The sequence below is a fragment of the Balaenoptera musculus genome, chromosome 13 (genome assembly GCF_009873245.2).
Source record: "Balaenoptera musculus isolate JJ_BM4_2016_0621 chromosome 13, mBalMus1.pri.v3, whole genome shotgun sequence".
NCBI lineage: Eukaryota > Metazoa > Chordata > Mammalia > Artiodactyla > Balaenopteridae > Balaenoptera > Balaenoptera musculus.
Genome location: NC_045797.1, coordinates 25,156,973 through 25,176,167, shown reverse-complemented (window position 1 = coordinate 25,176,167; position 19,195 = coordinate 25,156,973). Strand labels below are relative to the sequence as shown.

At 43.1% G+C, this 19,195-nt stretch overlaps 1 protein-coding gene and 1 long non-coding RNA gene across 8 annotated transcripts in view; one reads left to right on the top strand and one right to left on the bottom strand.

The window, feature by feature from the left end:
- The window catches only part of EVA1A (eva-1 homolog A, regulator of programmed cell death), an 83,110-nt gene extending 73,994 nt beyond the window's left edge, over positions 1-9,116 (bottom strand). For 5 of the 7 annotated variants that reach the window (XM_036873014.1, XM_036873017.1, XM_036873008.1 and 2 more), the window contains exon 1: positions 8,870-9,116. The gene's annotated coding sequence lies outside the window, so the exon portion shown is untranslated. Of the gene's footprint in view, positions 1-1,338; positions 1,779-8,869 lie in introns of those variants that run through there. The other 2 variants (XM_036873007.1, XM_036873016.1) reach the window with 1 other exon arrangement.
- Positions 8,248-18,614, top strand: LOC118905949. Its single transcript, XR_005022384.1, has 3 exons — positions 8,248-8,408; positions 13,081-13,202; positions 17,870-18,614. It is a non-coding gene; the product is annotated as an uncharacterized LOC118905949 (long non-coding RNA).
- Positions 18,615-19,195: the final 581 nt, after the last annotated feature.

Below are 19,195 nucleotides of genomic sequence, written 5' to 3'. Positions count from 1 at the left end.
TCTAAGTCCAGAGAAACTTAGCAATTACTTACCAATTCATACAGACTTTTGGCTGCTCTAAAGGTAATGTTCAAAAGCCCAGACTCGGGAGGAGCCATCCGTACAGTTCATCAGCCAGGGCATTATCTTCCTCATGTTTGTCTCTCTGGCATCCAGCACAGAGCTACTTACCCCACGTGTATTCCAAACTCACCCTAATTCCTCAAGATACCATCACCAGTCTAGTCTAGTCTAGTCTAGACTAAGTGACCCTTACAGAACCAAACAGGATTTCACAGAGTCAAATAATCGAGGTACATTTCACAGAACACAGCCCAAGACCTGAACAGGATGAGGTGTCTCTCCTTAGAACCAGATACACAAGCAGAACCAGCTTCATTAGGAATCTGCCTGCTGGTTAGTTAAAAGGCAGCCAAACCATGACATCAAAGGCCTGAAAACCTAGTGCTGGGTCTGACATTCCTCTCCTGGGCTAGTTTATCTTCTAGATCAGGCTTTAAATACCTCAGTGAAAATGCAAGTGATGCCCCAAAAATCTTGAGTCAGACTTTTACTCCAGTCATTAATACCCCAGGGGAATCTGTTTCTCAGATCAACCATCTGGTGACCCAGGAGAGAGGATAATGCCAGAGGCAGTAAGAGTCTGGTATCTGAAGGGGGAAGGCAGTGTTACAGGGGATCTGAGTGGTCTCTGATGTGTTGATGGACAGGGAAGTTCTCACTCTGCTCCATCCTCAAAAGCAGGCTTACTAGAGTATTTCTGTGACCCCCTAACAAAACCTCAAGGCCTTGCACACCCAGCTAACCTCATTCCACTAAAGTTTGGGAGACAACCTGCCAAAACAAGCAAACTCAGGGGGACTACAACTGTGTGAGTCAGCTGTGGAAGAAGCCAGAGTACACAAATGTGCAGATATTTGTGCAAGGTAGTCTGGCCTATACAGCAAGTGGCCAATGGACCAGCAAGGAAGGGGTTCAGCTTTCAAAGGCAGGGCTGCATTCAGGGAAAAAGATTCCAAGTTAGTGAAGTGATCACCTGTAACCTAGTATCCAGTGTCATGCATAACTCAGATAGGGGGTCAGTGACAGGTTCCAAACCTGGTTCTCCAAAACTCCATATGAGTCATTAAATTCTCTTAACAAGTTTTACCTTTAATATATAACAGCATTCCCCAAATTTTTGGCACCAGGGACTGGTTTCGTGGAAGACAATTCTTCCACAGACCAGGGAGGGGGGATGACCAGTTTCTGGATGATTCAAGTACATTACATTTATTGTGCACTTTATTTCTATTATTATTACATTTTAATATATAATGAAATAATTATACAACTCACCATAATGCAGAATCAGTGGAGCACTGAAGTTGTTTTCCTGCAACTAGATGGTTCCATCTGGGGGTGATGGGAGACAGTGACACCCAAAGTGTGTTGCTTATGTCCAGTCTACTCCATAATCTCGTTTTGGTTTCTGTCACTACAGAAAAGCCTGCTTCACAAGGATAGGATGTTGGAAATGAAAACAGGTTTTTCAGTGCTTTTGTGGCAATCTCAGGATATTCTGCCTTGACTTTAATCCAGAACGTATGGAGATTTGAAGTTGTCTCAAACATACTTTTAAGGTCACCGTCATTTGCGATCTCAAGAAGTTGCTCCTCTTCTAGCACGGACAAAGTCGATTCACCTGGTTTATTCACAAGTGGGTCACGGATCCATTCCTTCCCAGGTCAGGGGTCTTTTGTGGTTGGGAAGTAATGCTCAAACTCTTTTGAAAGATGAGATAGGTGATCATGTACCAGCTGGGAGAAAGAAGGTCTTGGCTCAGTCTCTTTCAAAATCTCTGCTAATGTTTGAAACATGTCAAAAATCCCAACGTTCAATCATTGCCCCCATAATTCCAGTTTGGCTTTGAATGCAGCCGGTTTATCTGCCAACTTGAACACAGTTGTCGTCCTCCCTTGAAATGACAGATTGAGTTCACTGTGCAGGTTGAATACGTCACACAGGTAAGCAAGTTTTGCAACCCATTCTGTGTCACTGAAATGTGCTGTCAGTGGTGACTCTTTTTCTAAAAGAAATCTCTGGAGCAGCTCTTATAACTCAATAACTCTGGCTAGTGATCTACCTTTAGAAAGCCATCTGACTTCTGTGTATAAGAGAAGACGTGTGTGCTCTGCGTCCATCTCCTCACAAAGCTGTGCGAACAGACATGAGTTAAGGGCATGTACTTTACTTATTTGTTTATTTTTTTTTTGAGAATGAGGTCTATTTTATTTAGTTTTTAAAAATTTTTTTATTTTATTTTTTTATACAGCAGGTTCTTATTAGTTATCTATTTTATACATATTAGTGTATATATGTCAATCCCAGTCTCCCAATTCATCCCACCCCCCACCACCCCACTTTCCCCCTGTGGTGTCCATGCATTTGTTCTCTATATCTGTGTCACTGTTTCTGCCTTGCAAACCGGTTCATCTGTACCATTTTTCTGGATTCCACATATATGCATTAATATACGACATTTGTTTTTCTCTTTCTGACTTACCTCGCTCTGTATGACAGTCTCTAGGTCCATCCACGTCTCTACCAATGACCCAGTTTCGTTCCTTTTTATGGCTGAGTAATATTGCATCATATGTATGTACCACATCTTCTTTATCCATTTGTCTCTCGATGGGCATTTAGGTTGCTTCCATGACCTGGCTATTGTAAACAATGCTGCAATGAACATTGGGGTGCATGTGTCTTTTTGAATTATGGTTTTCTCTGGGTATATGTCCAGTAGTGGGATTGCTGGATCATAAGGTAATTCATTTTTAATTTTTTAAGGAACCTCCACACTGTTCTCCAGAGTGGCTGTATCAATTTACATTCCCACCAACAGTGCAAGAGGGTTCCCTTTTTGCCACACCCTCTCAACAACAGCATTTGTTGTCTGTACACTTTCCAATGATGCCCATTCTAACTGGTGTGAGGTGATACCTCATAGTAGTTTTGATTTGCATTTCTCTAATAATTAGTGATGTTGAGCAGCTTTTCATGTGCTTCTTGGCCATCTGTATGTCTTCTTTGGAGGAATGTCTATTTAGGTCTTCTGCCCATTTTTGGATTGGGTTGTTTTTATTTTAGTATTGAGTTGCATGAGCTGTTTATATATTTTGGAGATTAATCCTTTGTCCATTGATTCGTTTGCAAATATTTTCTCCCATTCTGAGGGTTGTCTTTTCGTCTTGTTTATGGTTTCCTTTGCTGTGCAAAAGATTCGAAGTTTCATTAGGTCCCATTGGTTTATTTTTGTTTTTATTTCCAGTACTCTAGAAGGTGGATCAAAAAAGATCTTGCTGTGATTTATGTCAAAGAGTGTTCTTCCTATGTTTTCCTCTAAGAGTTTTACAGTGTTCGGTCTTACATTTAGGTCTCTAATCCATTTTGAGTTTAGTTTTGTGTATGCTGTCAGGGAGTGTTCTAATTTCATTCTTTTACATGTAGCTGTCCAGTTTTCCCAGCACCACTTATTGAAGAAACTGTCATTTCTCCATTATATATCCTTGCCTCCTTTGTCATAGATTAGTTGGCCATAGGTGCGTGGGTTTATCTCTGGGCTTTCTATCCTGTTCCATTGATCTATATTTCTGTTTTTGCGCCAGTACCATATTGTCTTGATTACTGTAGCTTTGTAGTATAATCTGAAGTCAGCGAGTCTGATTCTTCCAGCTCCATTTTTTTCCCTCAAGATTGCTTTGGCTACTCGAGGTCTTTTGTGTCTCCATACAAATTTTAAGATTTTTTGTTCTAGTTCTGTAAAAAATGCCAGTGGTAATTTAATAGGGATTGCATTGAATCTGTAGATTGCTTTGGGTAGTAGAGTCATTTTCACAATATTGATTCTTCCAATCCAAGAACATGGTACGTCTCTCCATCTGTTTGTGACATCTTTGATTTCTTTCATCAGTGTCTTATAGTTTTTTGAGTTCTGGTCTTTTACCTCCTTATGTAGGTTTATTCCTAGGTATTTTATTCTTTTTGTTGCAATGGTAAATGGGATTGTTTCCTTAATTTCTCTTTCTGATCTTTTGTTGTTATTGTATAGGAATGAAAGAGAATTCTGTGCATTAATTTTGTATCCTGCAACTTTACCAAATTCATTGATTAACTCTAGTAGTTTTCTGGTGACAACTTTAGGATTCTGTATGTATAGTATCATGTCATCTGCAAACAGTGACAGTTTTACTTCTTTTCCAATTTGTATTCCCTTTATTTCTTTTTCTTCTGATTGCCGTGGCTAAGACTTCCAAAACTATGTTGAATAACAGTGGCGAGAGTGGACATCCTTGTCTTGTTCCTGATCTTAGAGGAAATGCTTTCAGTTTTTCACCATTGAGAATGATGTTTGCTGTGGGTTTGTCATATATGGCCTTTATTATGTTGAGGTAGGTTCCAGCTATGCCCACTTTCTGGAGAGCTTTTATCATAAATGGTGTTGAATTTTGTCAAAAGCTTTTTCTGCATCTATTGAGATGATCATAAGGGGCATGTACTTTAATGTGGTTGATCATTTTAATCACATCCTGCAAAACGTTGTTAAATTCAGGTGACATTTTTTGGCTAGCCAGCATTTCTCTATGGATGACACAGTGCATAGATTCACATTCAGAGGCAACCTCTTTGACCTGAGTAGTGAAACAAGAAAGCTCTCCAGACATGGCAGCCACTCCGTCTATGCATATAACAACACAAAATGACCAATTCAGTTTTCCTGATTTGCAATCATTCAAAGACTTGAATAATTCTGCAGCTGTGGTGTTGGTTGGCAACAAAAGTGCACATAACATATCCTCATGCACATCCTCCTGAAAAATATATCGCACAAAAACAAGCAATTGTTGCCTTGTTGTTAACATCGGTAGACTCGTCAACCTGGATTACACACCATGGTGACTCATTAATTCTCTCTAACAGTTGTGCCTCAATATCCTCTGCTATTTCATCAATTTGTCTAGTTATGGTGCTAGCCGAAAGAGGAACACATGCCACCTTTTGAACTGCAGCCTCTCCTAAAAGTTCACAACAAATGTCCTTAGCAGCAGGCAGTATTAACTTTTCACCAATAGTAAAGGGCTTCTTAGCTTTAGCAATGCAGTTAGTCACTAAGAATGATGCTCTCAGTGCCGACACATTTGATGAAGTGGTGGCTTTCAATAATCGCTTCTGTTCTTTGTGTTCACGTTTGTTTCTTTTGAAAGACTCCAAAGGCTTGTCTTTTAATGCATGGTGCTTGAACTCCACGTTTGGCTAGGGTTAGCTTGTGGGCTTACCAAAACTGTGACTGAGACAAGTGTGCAGTGTGGGAAAGAGGTGTGGATGGAAGTGGTAAATAAAATAATGGGCAAGCCACACGCAGACTAAAATAAGTGTTGGATTCTGACTTAAAACCTGCCACCAGATGCAGTTGTACTATTGAAGGACATCACCTCACTTGCCCCTATAAAGCCTGCCACCAGATGCAGCTTAATTGTCACTTGCCACTCAGTGATAGGGCTTTGATATGAGTCTGCAAGCAATTGATCTATTATGGTCTCTGTGCAGTCAAACCTCTCTGCTAATGATAATCTGTATTTGCAGCCACTCTCCAGCACTAGCATCACCACCTCAGCTCCACCTCAGATCATCAGGCATTAGATTCTTATAAGAAGCGTGCAACCTAGATCCCTCACATGCGCAGTTCACAGTAGGGTTTGCACTCATATGAGAATCTAATGCCACTGCTGATCTGACATGAGGCGGCGCTCAGGCGGTAATACAAGTGATGGGGAGAGGCTGTAAATACAGATGAAGCTTAGCTTGCTCGCCCACTGTCCACCTCCTGCTATGTGGCCCTGTTCCTAACAGGCCATGGACCAGTACCATTCTATGGCCCAGGGGTTGGGGACCCCTGATATATAACACTTGGAGAGAAAACATACTCTGCATCATCAAGTATAAGGCAAGAGACCCACCTGGTGCCATTCATCCATCCATCCCACATTCGTTGATTGATTTAACCCAATATTTCTGTGCTAGGTGCACACTGCAAAGGGCACATGCTTAGAAAGGACAAAGCTGGAGTCAGGTAGCTCCTGACCCCTCGTCTGCACCTCTAACCTCAAGCACGTGTGTTGATTCCATAGGACCATCCCCAAAGAGTTAATGCCATTTTGACTCTGACCTGGCACACATAAAGCTCCATTTAGCATCAAGTTCATTGGTGCTGACCTAGAACTGTGACAGGAGACTGATCCCAATGTCCTGTTTCTCTGAGACTGGGTTAGGGGCAAGAAGGAGAGGGAAGGAACAGGATTGTAAAAATAATGGCACAGTCTTAGATCACAAGTGTGGCGCAGTTGAAAAACCCAATGGACTTTGGCTTTTATCAATGTACACAGCAAACTCCAGCTCATATTTATGGAGCACTTACTATATGTGGGGCACTGGTTTAAGCCCTTTACCTGCATAGTGTGAAGAGTGTGTGTTTTGCAGTTCAGATGTCTGTGTGAATATTGGCTTACCACTCATTAGCTGTGTGACTTTGGGCAAACTGCTTAGCCTCTCTGTGCCTCCATTTCTTTGCCTGGAAAATAGGGTAATACCAGTACTAACTTAATAAGGTCCTCATAAAAGTTAAACGACTACAATATAAAATGCTAAAATTGAGCCATGTCCTGGCACAGAATAGCCACTCAGTACTAAGATGAACAATCATTATCCTATTAGTTAATCACACTTCTCTGCAGAGAAGGCAGACTATTTCTTCCTATTTTGTTAACAAGGCTTTGAGAGACTGAGTCAATGTGCTCAAGGTCACAGAGTTAAGTGGCAGAACTAGGATTTGAATGCAGGCAGCCTGACTCCAAAGTCCGCAAGCTTAACCACCAGCATGAGGACAGCACTGTGCTAGGTCCAGGTACAAAGAAACAAGTCAGGGGATGAACAAGAGATCCCTATACAGAACAGTAAACACTGTAAGAGAGATGCACTGAAAGAAAAAATAGGGGAGGATGGCTGGGGCTAGGGTATCAGGGAGGGACAGAACCGAACCATCTGCAGGAACTGAATAATGCTTCACCCAGCAGGGGACTTGAGCTCTAGTCTCAAAGAATAATGAGCAATTTGTCAGCCAGGGAGGAAGAAGGGCATTCCAAAAAGTCAACACCTAGAATACCAGAAGAATAGTGAGTTGGGTGGAATGGAAAGTGCATACAGGAAGTGTCATAAGGTGAGGCTGGGAAGGTAAGTTGAGGCCAGTGTGAACAGGCATGTAGGCCAATGTCTGTGGTTAGATTTTATTTTGTAAGGCAGTGATTCTCAAACTTTAATATGCACAGTATCTACCTCTGGTGCTTGTAAAACATGTGCACATGTGCAGATTCCCATCCCTTCTGTTGGGGGGTGGGGGCAACACTTACATGTTACAGTCTTAACTTACATGTTAACAGTCAAAAATGTTTCCAGACATTGCCAGATGTCATTTGGGGGGCAAAATCAAAACCCCAGTTGAGAGCCACTTCTCCCATCCCTACTTTACAGATGAGGAAATCCAGCCACAGAAAACTACAGAAAGGCCTCATCCAGGATTCAAATGCTGGGGGTCCCACTCCAGGGTCTGGGTTAGCCAACAAGCCTAATAGCCTTTTGGGGAGAGAGATTCAAGCCAGCCTTCTGGGGAAGAATTACATATTTGTTGACAGACTGAATGATGGGTAGAGGATGAAAGAGTAAGGTTCCAAGGTGAAACTTCAGTGCTTGTCACTGAATTGTGAGGATAGTAGGTACTAAATAAATCATTTGGATTTGAGTAGAACCAAGATGTATTTGCTCAAAATGGAAAAAGCCTGGTTCCTCATGGTATGACCCAGCGGTAGGTGTTGGGATTCTGCTCAGACTGCATAGAGGAACTCTCTGTAGGGCTGGGTGTGGGTTGTGCGGTACAAACCAGTTGACTCACAAATCCTGGCTGGGCCCCTTCCCAGGTATGTGGCCCCGGTAGCATTATTTAACCTCTGTGCGTCTCATTTTGCCCCTTTGTAAAATAGGGATAGGAGTCCCTACTCAGAGCCTTGATGTGAGCACTCAGGCAGTTAATAAGAGCAAAATGGCAAGCTAGCACGAAGTGGTTTCCTCGCCTATCCTTCCAAGCCAGCCTCATTACCTCCACGCCCCGAGTCCCATATCCATTGCTCCTCCCCACCCCCACACCCCAATCCTTGGGAAGCCCAGTCAGAGCTGCAAGAAGCTGACCGCGCCCCTCTCCACAAGCAGAGCGTCCCCCTGAGGATTTAAGGGGCGCCAACGACCTTGTCACTCCCCAATCCGCTTTGATTTCGGGGTCCTGGGGGTCGCCAAAAGCACGCGGCCAGCTGAGTGCCTCAAAGGTAAATGAGATCAATGAGAGCCCTGGAAATTTCGGAAGATCCGCCTCCGGCAGGCCCAGGGTCAAAGCCAGTCACTGTCGCGGACCCGCACGCTCAGCCCCTGGTCGCAGGGGCGGAGGAGGAGAGAGGCGCTGAGATTAGGGAAGGACTCGCTCTCGGAAGCCAGGCTTCATAAGCAAGGAGCAGAGAGTTGTTGGGTCCAGAAAAAGAAGCGGGGGGGAGGGGGCGGGGGAAGCAACAGGAAAGTAAGAGGAAGAGAAAGAGTAAAAACAAGCGCTGGGAAGCAAAGTTCCCTGGGGGACCCAGGCTACAACACCTGGCAGGGGGTCAGGAACAAAGCAGAGACTTCAGGTCTGAAGTGCTCTGGGTGCTTCCGAAGAAGGGGTATTCCGGGCAGACCAGGGCCCGCTTGGGATGCCAGGCGCCCCTATGCCCTTAGCGCTCTCACCGGCGCCGCTTACCTTCGCCAGAGCCACCGACGCGCACTTCCGGGGTCCTTGCTCGGGGACCAGGAGCCGATCACTAAGGGGAGGACGCAACAAAGCTGTGGCCAGGGTTTGGGCCGGCACTGGCGCCTCGGAAAAAATCCCAGGGGAGACACGCCGAGGCGGGCGCGGGGCGCTGGGTCTCAGCCTGGGCGCTCACGGGCAGCGGTAGTGAGCCCCGCAGACGCTGGAGAAGCGCGAGTCAGTGGGAGGAAAAGGTTGTCTCATTTCCTTCGGTCTTTCCCCTCCACTCCACCCACTCCGCTCCGGACCTGCCCTCCCTCCCCCCTCCCCCCTCCCCATGTGGGCTCTGGAAAGACACGGAACTTCAATGGCTGCCGCAAGCGGCGCCCCACTCCGCGTCAAGTTAGTTCTAGCTCCAGAACTCCAGCCTGACCCGCGCACTTCTGTGGAAGTTTCTCCATCGGCTGTCCCCGGGATCTTCCCTTTCCCCCTGCGGGGACGAGCCCAGATTTGAAAGCAGACCTCCAAGCTGCTTCCAGCATCCATCCTCTCCTTCCTGTCCCATCACCTGCTCTGAGCCCTTTTTTTGTTGTTTGGTTTTTTGTTTGTTTGTTTTTTTGGTTTTTGTTTTGTTTTGTTTTGCCGTGCTGCAGAGCATGCGGTATCTTAGTTCCTCCCAGGAGGGATGGAAACCAGTGCCCCCTGCAGTGGAAGCTCTGAGTCTTAACCACTGGACCACCGGGAAGTCCCTGAGCACATATTAAATTACAGGAAATAATATTTACTTTGTTGAATCTGATCGATTTTTTTTTCTCCAACTGGAGAGTTTAAAACCTAATACATAATTTCGAAGGAACGTTCATTTTGATCCAAAGGAGAGCAGCTGATTTGGCCTTGCTCATTCAGAGTTGGGGTTTTCTTTCTTAAATTGAACACCTACTTTATTTAAGAGCCTGATAGGTGCTGAGCTGGGCTCTGGGAACTTAGAAAAGAACAAGTAGGGCATGTTGTTCCTAGACAATCGTCATATGTAACTAGTTCAGGCAGAGAAGAGGTCCAGGGATTCTGTGGTCTCTTAAGAGATAGGTCAAGAACTGGAAGAGCTTTCCACAGAGTAAAAACGGCATGCACAGAGCCAAGGAGGAATGGGAAAGCCCAATCAGGAGGTGGTCTAGCAGAGAACACAGCCAGGATGGGGAGTGATGGTGGGTGAACATGGAAGAGAATGTTGACCAGTCTACCAAGAAAGGATAGGAGCTGCAGAGAACAGTGGGGTGGAGTTGACAAGAAATAGTGACCAAGAGCTGACAGGGTGCAGATGAGTGGATGAAGGAAAGAGGTAATTTCCAGGCCTCTGGCTGGAGTACCTAGTGAGTGACCAGTGCATAACCAGAATCCAGAGCACCTTCTGGAGATGCTATTCCAAGTGTGGTCTGGGGACTGACAGTATTAACATGAACTGGGAGCTTGTTAGAAGTGGGAACCTTCCAGCCCCACTTGACCTACTGAATCAGAATCTGAATTTTAACAAGATTCCCAGATAATTCAAATGTGCATTAGAGTTTTGGAAGCACTGATCTCTAGACCACTGACTGTGTATTAGAATGACTGGATATTAGACTGTGGTGCCCTGACCATACTTTAGAAACACCTGGAGAGCTTTGACAACCAATATGAGGCCCCTGGTCCCACAAATGCATATTTAATTGGTCTGGGGTAGGGCTCCAAAATCAGTATTCTCAAAATGATGTTCAGATGATCTAATGCAATCAGAGTTTAGAACCACTGTTCTAGGCTTATTCAAATGCTATTTCATTTAACCTTGAAATGCACCTCTTTAGAAAGAAAAAGAACACCTATGTGTAAGTGAAAATGTAAAGACTAGTTATCTCCCTCTCATACAGAGGCAAGTGGTCTGCTGGAAAGGGCCCTTTTTTCCTAAACTAATCAGAACCAGATACTAGCCTCAGATGGCCACTAGAGTACTGTCTGAACTTGGGGCAAGTACTCCCCTCTCAGGCCTCAGATTTCTTATCTGTAAAATACACACATGACTAACTCCAGATTTCACCCACAAGGTGCCATGATCAGAGCTCCTCCTAACTCTCTAGCTTTATCAGAAGGTAGATGGAAAAGTGATATTGAGAAGTGGGTTTTCCTGGTGTAACACTATTCGTACCACCCTGGTGTAACTGCCATGCATAAACACCAGAGATCAGAGAATTGTGTGCTGAGCAAGGGCAACACACATAAGTGATGCTCCATAAATGTGTACTAAGTATATAAATAAATACATGAATGAATAAATAACAGTCAGTGGCATAGACTTTCCATGGATTGGCCCTAACCCAGAACATATTCACTTGCTTCCTAATCTAGAGGAAGGACTCTGGAATTTGGAAGCACTCTGACCCATGAACCTAGCTTTGGATTTAAAACTACTAACATTTGTTGAATGCCTAGTACACACCAGGCATTGGGCTAAATGCTCTGCTTAGGATAACCTCATTTCATTATAATGAAGAAGATACTGTTGAACCTCTGCTGTCCAACTGGTTTCAGGAATCATAGGTATAACAGGATGAGAGCTGCCACCTAGGACAGCCCCTGCCTCTGGTTCTGCAACTGGGCATAAGTGGCCAGAAAGCCCTCTTGGGGGTCTTTGGGGTCATTCTCCAGAGAGAGCAACCTGAGGGAAGGGCTTTGGAGTGACGGCTCCAGGGTCCTATAGAAACCGAAGCTCCCAGAAGCTATCTCAGGAGACCTGTGGACTATGGTTAAGCCTTGGACAGGAACTCTTCAAAGCTACCCACTTCATGGTTGCATGTGTGTGCACTTACTACCTTACTTACTTATAAGAGCCAAACCCAGCACCAGTCCTTTTCACATATATTTCTCTTAACCCTCACAGCATCCTGACATGTTAAGTACTCTTGTTTTCATATTTTATAAATGAGAAAACTGAGATGTCAAGAAGTGAAAATCTGTTTGTCCCTGCAATCCAAGTTTCTCAAGTGGTACACTTTGCTACCACCACTGTCGGCATTTACCACAACCATTTTGCCGCCCTGCCCCTTTGATAGAAAGGAGAGTCCTCATTTCAGGTCCCATTCACTTATTACAGTTACACATCATCAAAACTCTCTGTGACCCATTTTCCCACCTGTAAAATAAGTTGTCCTTGATTGCCCTTTTACTAAGACACTATGTGTGGCTTGATCCTCCATAGCCTGAGATGAGATGACGAGAGATAAACCATAGACTGTTATGAGAAACCAAATGTATGGGGGAGATTTATCCCAAAATGAGAGGGGCCAGTACTTCACTAATAACACAACTATCATAAAAGAGGGAATCCTCTATTTTCCATCTCTAGGGGGATATAACTAAAGCATAGTATTACATAGCATTTCAGACTTTAGATCAGATGTGAGGAGGGAGCATTAAGTCCCTCTGCTAGACCGTGGCAGATGCTCAGGGGCTATCTTGTGAAGTTTCCCCTGGTTATGGGATAGCTGGCTGGCCTTAAGGCTGAAGTGGAAAGGAACACAATCTGGGATTGAGATCCACAGGATGAGCCAGGCAGGAACAGAGGCAGGAGGGAGTCCGTGTGCACAGGAACAGCCTCAGCTCCAGTTATAGGCAGGGGTGGGGAATTAGAAGTGGAAGAGTGTTCATCCCAGGAAACCAGGATCTGAAGTAACTACTTCATGCCTGGGTCCAGGCCCAGGGCTGTGAACTAAGCTCTCAGTGTAAGCATTCTTGCTGATGTGTCAGCAGGCTTCGGCCTCCCTGCAGAGTGTGCAGGGCTCCCCGGGTGCTGGTGGTAAGAGCAGGGCTCCACCATCCTGCACACTGGTGTCCTGGCCAGCAGCAGGACCTCTGACTCATGGAAGAGGTCTAGTCCCCAGAGCCCCTTCATTTAACACAAAAGAGAAGTGGTAGTTTTAACCCTCAGTGGCATTTCTTCAACAGCACTGTCATGATGCTGGGATTTGGTAGGAGAATCCTTAAGTCCACATCATTGCTGAGCCCTATCGATCAACTTTGACAAGTACCCCAGACACATTTCTGCTGCTTCCACTTCCTAAACTCCCATTTGTGTTTGCATGACAGCGATTTGATGATTTTACATGAAGCTCATTGCAGCGAATTTTTACTGGTACTGGTTTTTGCCTCAAACAAAAATATGACCTCAAACTTTGGTTATTTCCATTTTACAGATGAGGAAACTAAGGCACAGCACCCAAAAGGCGGACAACAAAACAAAACTGATCTACCAACTCAACTAAGATAAGACCTTCAGGTCCCTGCGGTTTTACCCTAAAATTATGAGCCACTTAAGGTACTACACTGCAGTGGAATATGTCCAGATATGTCCTCACCCAAAATCATCTGGCCCTGTGTAGCCTGTTTATCAATGCAGTTCAGTTTAACTGCCATTTCCTGGAGACCACCTGCCCTTCACAAGGAATTGTCCTAGACACTGTAGGTGACCTTGCTGCATGTTACACTCAATCCTAACCTGGGGAATATTTTGAAATTACAAGCTGGGCTCTAGACCAGATCAATTGAATCAGAATCTCTAGGTGTGGAACCCATTTTTTTAACCTCTGCAGGTGATTAAAATGTACAGTCAGGATTAAGAACCACTTCTGTAGGAAATGCAGAGACAAAGCCTAGGTCCTAATAGATAAGGAGTTTGCAAAGTAAGTAAGGCGCTCAGTTTAGTAATGGATGATTGCCAAAAGTCATCAGGAAAAGGGAAATATCAAAATCTCTCTCTTGACCAAAGCATGTTAAGATAATACCAAACTAACAAAAATCCCTGGATTTATCTGAGCCTTGAGCGGGTAATGTCATCATCACATGGTCAAGAGTAGGAAATCTGGCTCTGTCCCAAGAAAGTACAAATGATTGAAGCCAGAATTCTTGTCCCTTCTCTTATAGCACTGCTATTTACAAGAAGCATTCAAACATCAAGCACTTATGAATTCCAGAAGTAGTAAATGATCTCTAGGAGCGTCAGAGCAAGGCAGTCATGTAAACCAAATAATGAAATACAAAGGAAATTGCCACATGGCCTGATGAGAGGTTAATGGATGTGCAGACAGAGACATCAATGTGTCACCATTAATGATGTCACTTTAGGAAAATCAGGAGGCTGAGTTTTTTTTTTAAATGTTCTATCTTACAGTCATTTCATATTTATTCATCTTAACAAAAGTGAGCCTGAAAATATTGTTTAAAATATTGGGGGAAGCAGGACAATTTATCTCTCTCTTTGTTTCTTTGTTTCTTCCTTCCTTTCATTAACCAGGTGGCATTTAAATTCATTCACCTCACAACTACCTGCTGAAATGACACTAGTCATATGATAGTATTAGCTACTAACACCTCCTAGACACCAAAGGTTGAAGAATGCAGCACCATATACTTACAGCCAGACCTTTCTCCAACTTTTTACAAGGTCTAATGGATGCCTTTAATCACCAAATAAATCAGTATTGACGGTTATGCTCTCCTTAGTTTCCAGAGGTAGATAATGAAATTAATGTTCCCAGGCCTTCTCTTCCTTTTCAAAAAGCGAAGTTTTGTCTGTACAGAGGAATATAAGGGGGTGCTGGACACACTAGTCAAAAAATTTTTTAATAAAACCAGAAAGCACAGGGAACTTGAGCCACACAGCTGAGCACCACCCCTCCAAATGGCCTCCCTGTGTTCTAATCACCTCCCCCACCTTTTTTAAAATGTTATGTGTCCAAAAGGGATGAAATAATGAGGAACAAGCATCAACTAAGCATGTCTTTATTCTGTTGTGAAGTGGAAGCTTATCTCTCATTGAATTAATTCCTCATGGGCCCAGTCAGAAGAGTAGAAATCTAAATCCTTTTGGCTCAACCACTTTGTCTTGCTTGAGGCAACAGAGTAGAAATCAGAATATTTCTCTCACCAGTTTCTGCTGCCCAGTACAACATTACCTGTGATTAGTGATAGTTTTTTTTTTAATTGAGGTATAGTTGTTTTGTGATGTTTTGTTGGTTTCTACTGTACAGCAAAGTGGAGTCCCCTGTGCTATCCAGCAGGTTCTCATTAGTTATCTATTTTATACATATTAGTGTATATATGTCAATCCTAGAGTGAAGTAAGTCAGAAAGAGAAAAACAAATATCATATATTAATACATATACATGGAGTCTAGAAAAATGGTACAGATGAACCGGTTTGCCAGGCAGAAATAGTGATAGGTTTTGAATCAAAACATATTCACCAGTTAAACCATAAACATAGCTGAGTGTAAATTTTGCTTCTTTTATTTCCTCTATTTTCCATAGGGAGATTCTCATCCTTTTGCTGAGACCTCCTTTACTTTTTTCATCTTGGTTAACAAGGTTAAATAAGCATGAATATAACTTTACTAAATCGTTCATAAAAAACACTCTCTTTCTAACCAACAGGAAGTCACTGTAAAACTGAGAGATTTTAATTATAAGAAATGAGACAATGGGATCATGAAACATGCCTAGTAAAGTTGCTAATAGTTGTGCTTTAAGAAAAAGCAAGTTATGTCTCTATCCACAACGTATATGACCCTAAACAGTTGTCTATAATATAAATGTCTTTTTTATATTGAAAATACCATTGACTCAATATAAAATTAAGACATTCTGCTATAAGTAATTTTAGTCCCACCTATTAAAAAATACACTTCATATGTAGCAAACTACTGAAAGTCATTTTTAGAGGAATAAGAAACAGTAGAGCTCAAACTAAAGTATAAAATTTGTGTTACAGTAACTCAATCTAACAGCATAACTGAACTAAATTCTGAGCCTTTTTCAGTACTCCTTTACAAGACTGCCTACAACTCTTCCAAATTCCTCAAAGACTTGTCTCCTGTAACTCTGTGAAAAGCGTGAGCTTGAGAAATTAGTAGAGTGATTTGGTCTGAAAGATAAATAGGCAAACACAGGACAGATGACAAAACATACCAAACTATACATTTCTTTGAAGATTGTGCACTAACCAGAGCAGATGGTTGAGGTAACCCTGAACTTCTTAAAACCCTACAGTACATTCATTTAATCAGTTCTCTGATTCATAAATTTCATAGTAGCAAGTTCTGGAACATGGTGTCCTTATGCACAGGTGTGCTAGATCTAATCAAACCAAATGGATGGCACTCTGTTCATTACCCCAGTGCCCAAACTGGAGTGATTTCCATTCTTAAACTGATGCTGGTATCCAGCAACCAGTCAGCCTCCTGTGTCTGGACACAGCTAATGGAGTTGAGGGATCTACTTTGGATGTGAACAAGGAGTCTAAGATTATGGTCCTAACAGAAGAAGAGATAATAAATGAAAAGCTGATTCATTTGTTTCAACAGAAGGTCCATACTAGGAATCCTTTAAATTAGCAAGTTTGATTAATGCATTTAAAATATGACCCATTTGATTTATGTTTAAATGGTTTACTATACTTCTCAGAAACATAGAGTTTAGTTGTACTGAGATGTGCAGAGTAACAGCTTCCACACAGAAGTATGACCTCAACCCCTTGGGAACATGGGAGATTTGGTCAGTCAGGGGGTTTTTCTCTGTGCTTCAAGCCTCTGCTTGCCAGACTTCCTTCCTTGCTCTAATTTCTCTTCCCTCATCTCTGATCTTCCCATTGCCTCCTTCCCCTAAATCTTGAAGACGCTTAAGCCCTCCTCATCATTTGAAATACATAAATAAATTACCCATTTATAGGTATTTTCTGTATCTTTATTTCTTTTCCAAATTTCTCAAACAAATGGGTGTATTTATTATCACTTTCTCAACCTCCATTCAATTATCAACTCACTGTAGTCTGGTTTCTGACCCCCAACACACCACTGAAATTGCCCTCATTGGAGTCAAAAATAGCCTCCGAATTTCAAAATCCAGTGGCTGTCCCTGAGCTTGTGTTGGTACCTCTCTGCAGTATTGTCCACTGTTGGCTACTTTCTTCTTCACAAACTCTTCTCCCTTCACTTCAGCACTTTCCCATCTCTGAGATTCCTTCCTACCTTTGTGGTCATTCCTCCTTTGTGACCTTCCTTAACTAGTTTTGATTCATAATAAATGCACATATTCATGTTACTAGCATCTTTTGGGGGTTGCCCACCTCTTACAGGATAAAGTCTAGACTTCTTAGCATGGGATTCAAAGCCCTTCAAGGTCAGCCTCCACCCATTCTATAACAATCTATCATGCTTCAGCTGTATCAAACTCTTTACCGTCTCCCAAACATGTCATGCTATTTCACACTTCTGTACCTTTGTACAGAATGTTCTCAACTCCACCACCATCCTCCGCTGAGGAATTCCAGCTCATCTTTTAAGACTCAGAATAAAGGTGAGCAATTCTGGAAAGACTTCCTTGCCTCCAAATAGAGGCAGTGCTCCCTCCTGAGTCCCTGGCATCTGTGACATGTCTTCATTGTGAACTCTGCAATGAGTTTCCTCACCCGTGAGGGCAACAGGTGCTTGTTCATCTCTTTGTCTCCAGGGTTTGCACAGTGCCTAGCACCTAGTAGGTGCTAACTACATGATTAGGATGCAAGAACTATCACACTACTCTTATTTTTCTAAACTGAATTTAATTTTCCCTGAGCTTTTTACTCCTTCCATAGGGAAATTTAATCTGTCATTATTAGGTACTTCCCAGGGTCAGGGGTAGGTCCCTGGTGACTTGTACCATACAGAACATGCAAAGAGGGGCCTCTCCCTTCTATACTGATTACCACATCCAGGCTTATTTTCCAAGGCTGCATGGAACCAGGAGACAGGTACTTCTGAGGCCTGGGACTTGAGATTTTTTTCACAGGGGTTCTCAAGGCCACAGCCTCTAATGTTTGGTTGTTTCTACTCTACCCCTCTCCCCTCCTGCCCTTCAGCAGCCCTCGTTGTGAGTGCTGTGGGAAAGCAGGGTCCAGGCATTCATACTTGATGAACACTCTCTGTAATCTTGTTCTTTCTTTCCTTTACAGGGACTTCCTTAGCCTCCAGTCAGGATGTGTACCCTCAGAAACCCGAAGCTCCCACTCCAGCCCCAGCGCAATTCCCCTCAATCAGCATAGGTGACCAAAACAAAACCAAGAAAAAGGGCTTCTTCTACTAGAAAGTCTGTTTTCAACCAGCAACAAAAAAGCCCCCAAAGACAAGGGTCTTCCTACCTTCTTGAGGCAGAGGAGAGAAGAGCACTGACAACAAAGAGAAGAAGATATGAAAAAATTTCTCAGTAAATTATCGTGCCACATAACACTCAATGAATTTGTTCAATTAATTAAAAGCAGAAATATCCATGAAAAAAACATGAGTGAAATTGCTCTCCCAAAGAAAGACACCTCCACTTAGCAGGCCTCCTCACTTAGCCTAAGCCTCTTCATTCCTTCCCTGGGGATGGAGGCCTAAAATCTCTGGATCCCCCCATTTATGGCACAGGGACACCACTCACATGGCTGAGTTAATTTAAGCTGCTGACTTGGATTGCTGACATGGGCATTTGTAACAGCTGTATTAACCCACTTTCTCTCATGGTTGATTTTAATCTCTTTAAATTTTGCCCAGCCAGTGAGAAAACTGAAAGCATAGTTGAGAGGGTGTGGGAGACAGAAGTTGCAGGTCATAAGCTGAGTGGTGGTTAAATCCTATGGAAGGAAGCAAACACGTGTATAATCCTTTCAGGAAAACAAGTATTACTGGAGAGGAGAAAGCTGCCAATGTAACTTTGTTCTAAGAATAAATAGCACATTTTTCTTCAGTGTTTGCTTTTCTCTCTTTGATCCCCTTGAAGCCCTCTGGAACTGCTGAGCCAGCAATTTTTCTCCCCTCTGAGGCTGGAGAGAAGGAGCCACAAACCCTCTCTTGAGATTCCTCAAATGGAGACATAAATAGGGGGTCCCAGGCAATGCTGGAGCCAAGAGGTCTATGGAAGTCTAGGATCCAGACATTTTAGTGAAGTTTAATCACCACAAATATGCCACTGTGTTTCCAAACATGCTGTCATGATACCGAGAAGCTGTTTAAAAGGGAATAATAATGGAAAGGGTCTATGACCAAGGCCACTGAGAGTCATGGGAGTTTGAAAAACAAAAAGAAAAAGCAGATCTCAACTGGGTTAATGTTTAGCTTTAGTCCTAGGCAGTAGTAAATGTCTGCAGGCAGATAAGCTGACTAGAGCATAGCCTCCCCATGGGAGTTTATGATTCAAATACTCTAGAAACCACAGTCCCTAGTAACATAGTTTTCCCCTTTTTTCCCAGACAGCTTCATTTCAAGGGAGTTGTAGGCAGGATGATACCAGTGAAAGATAA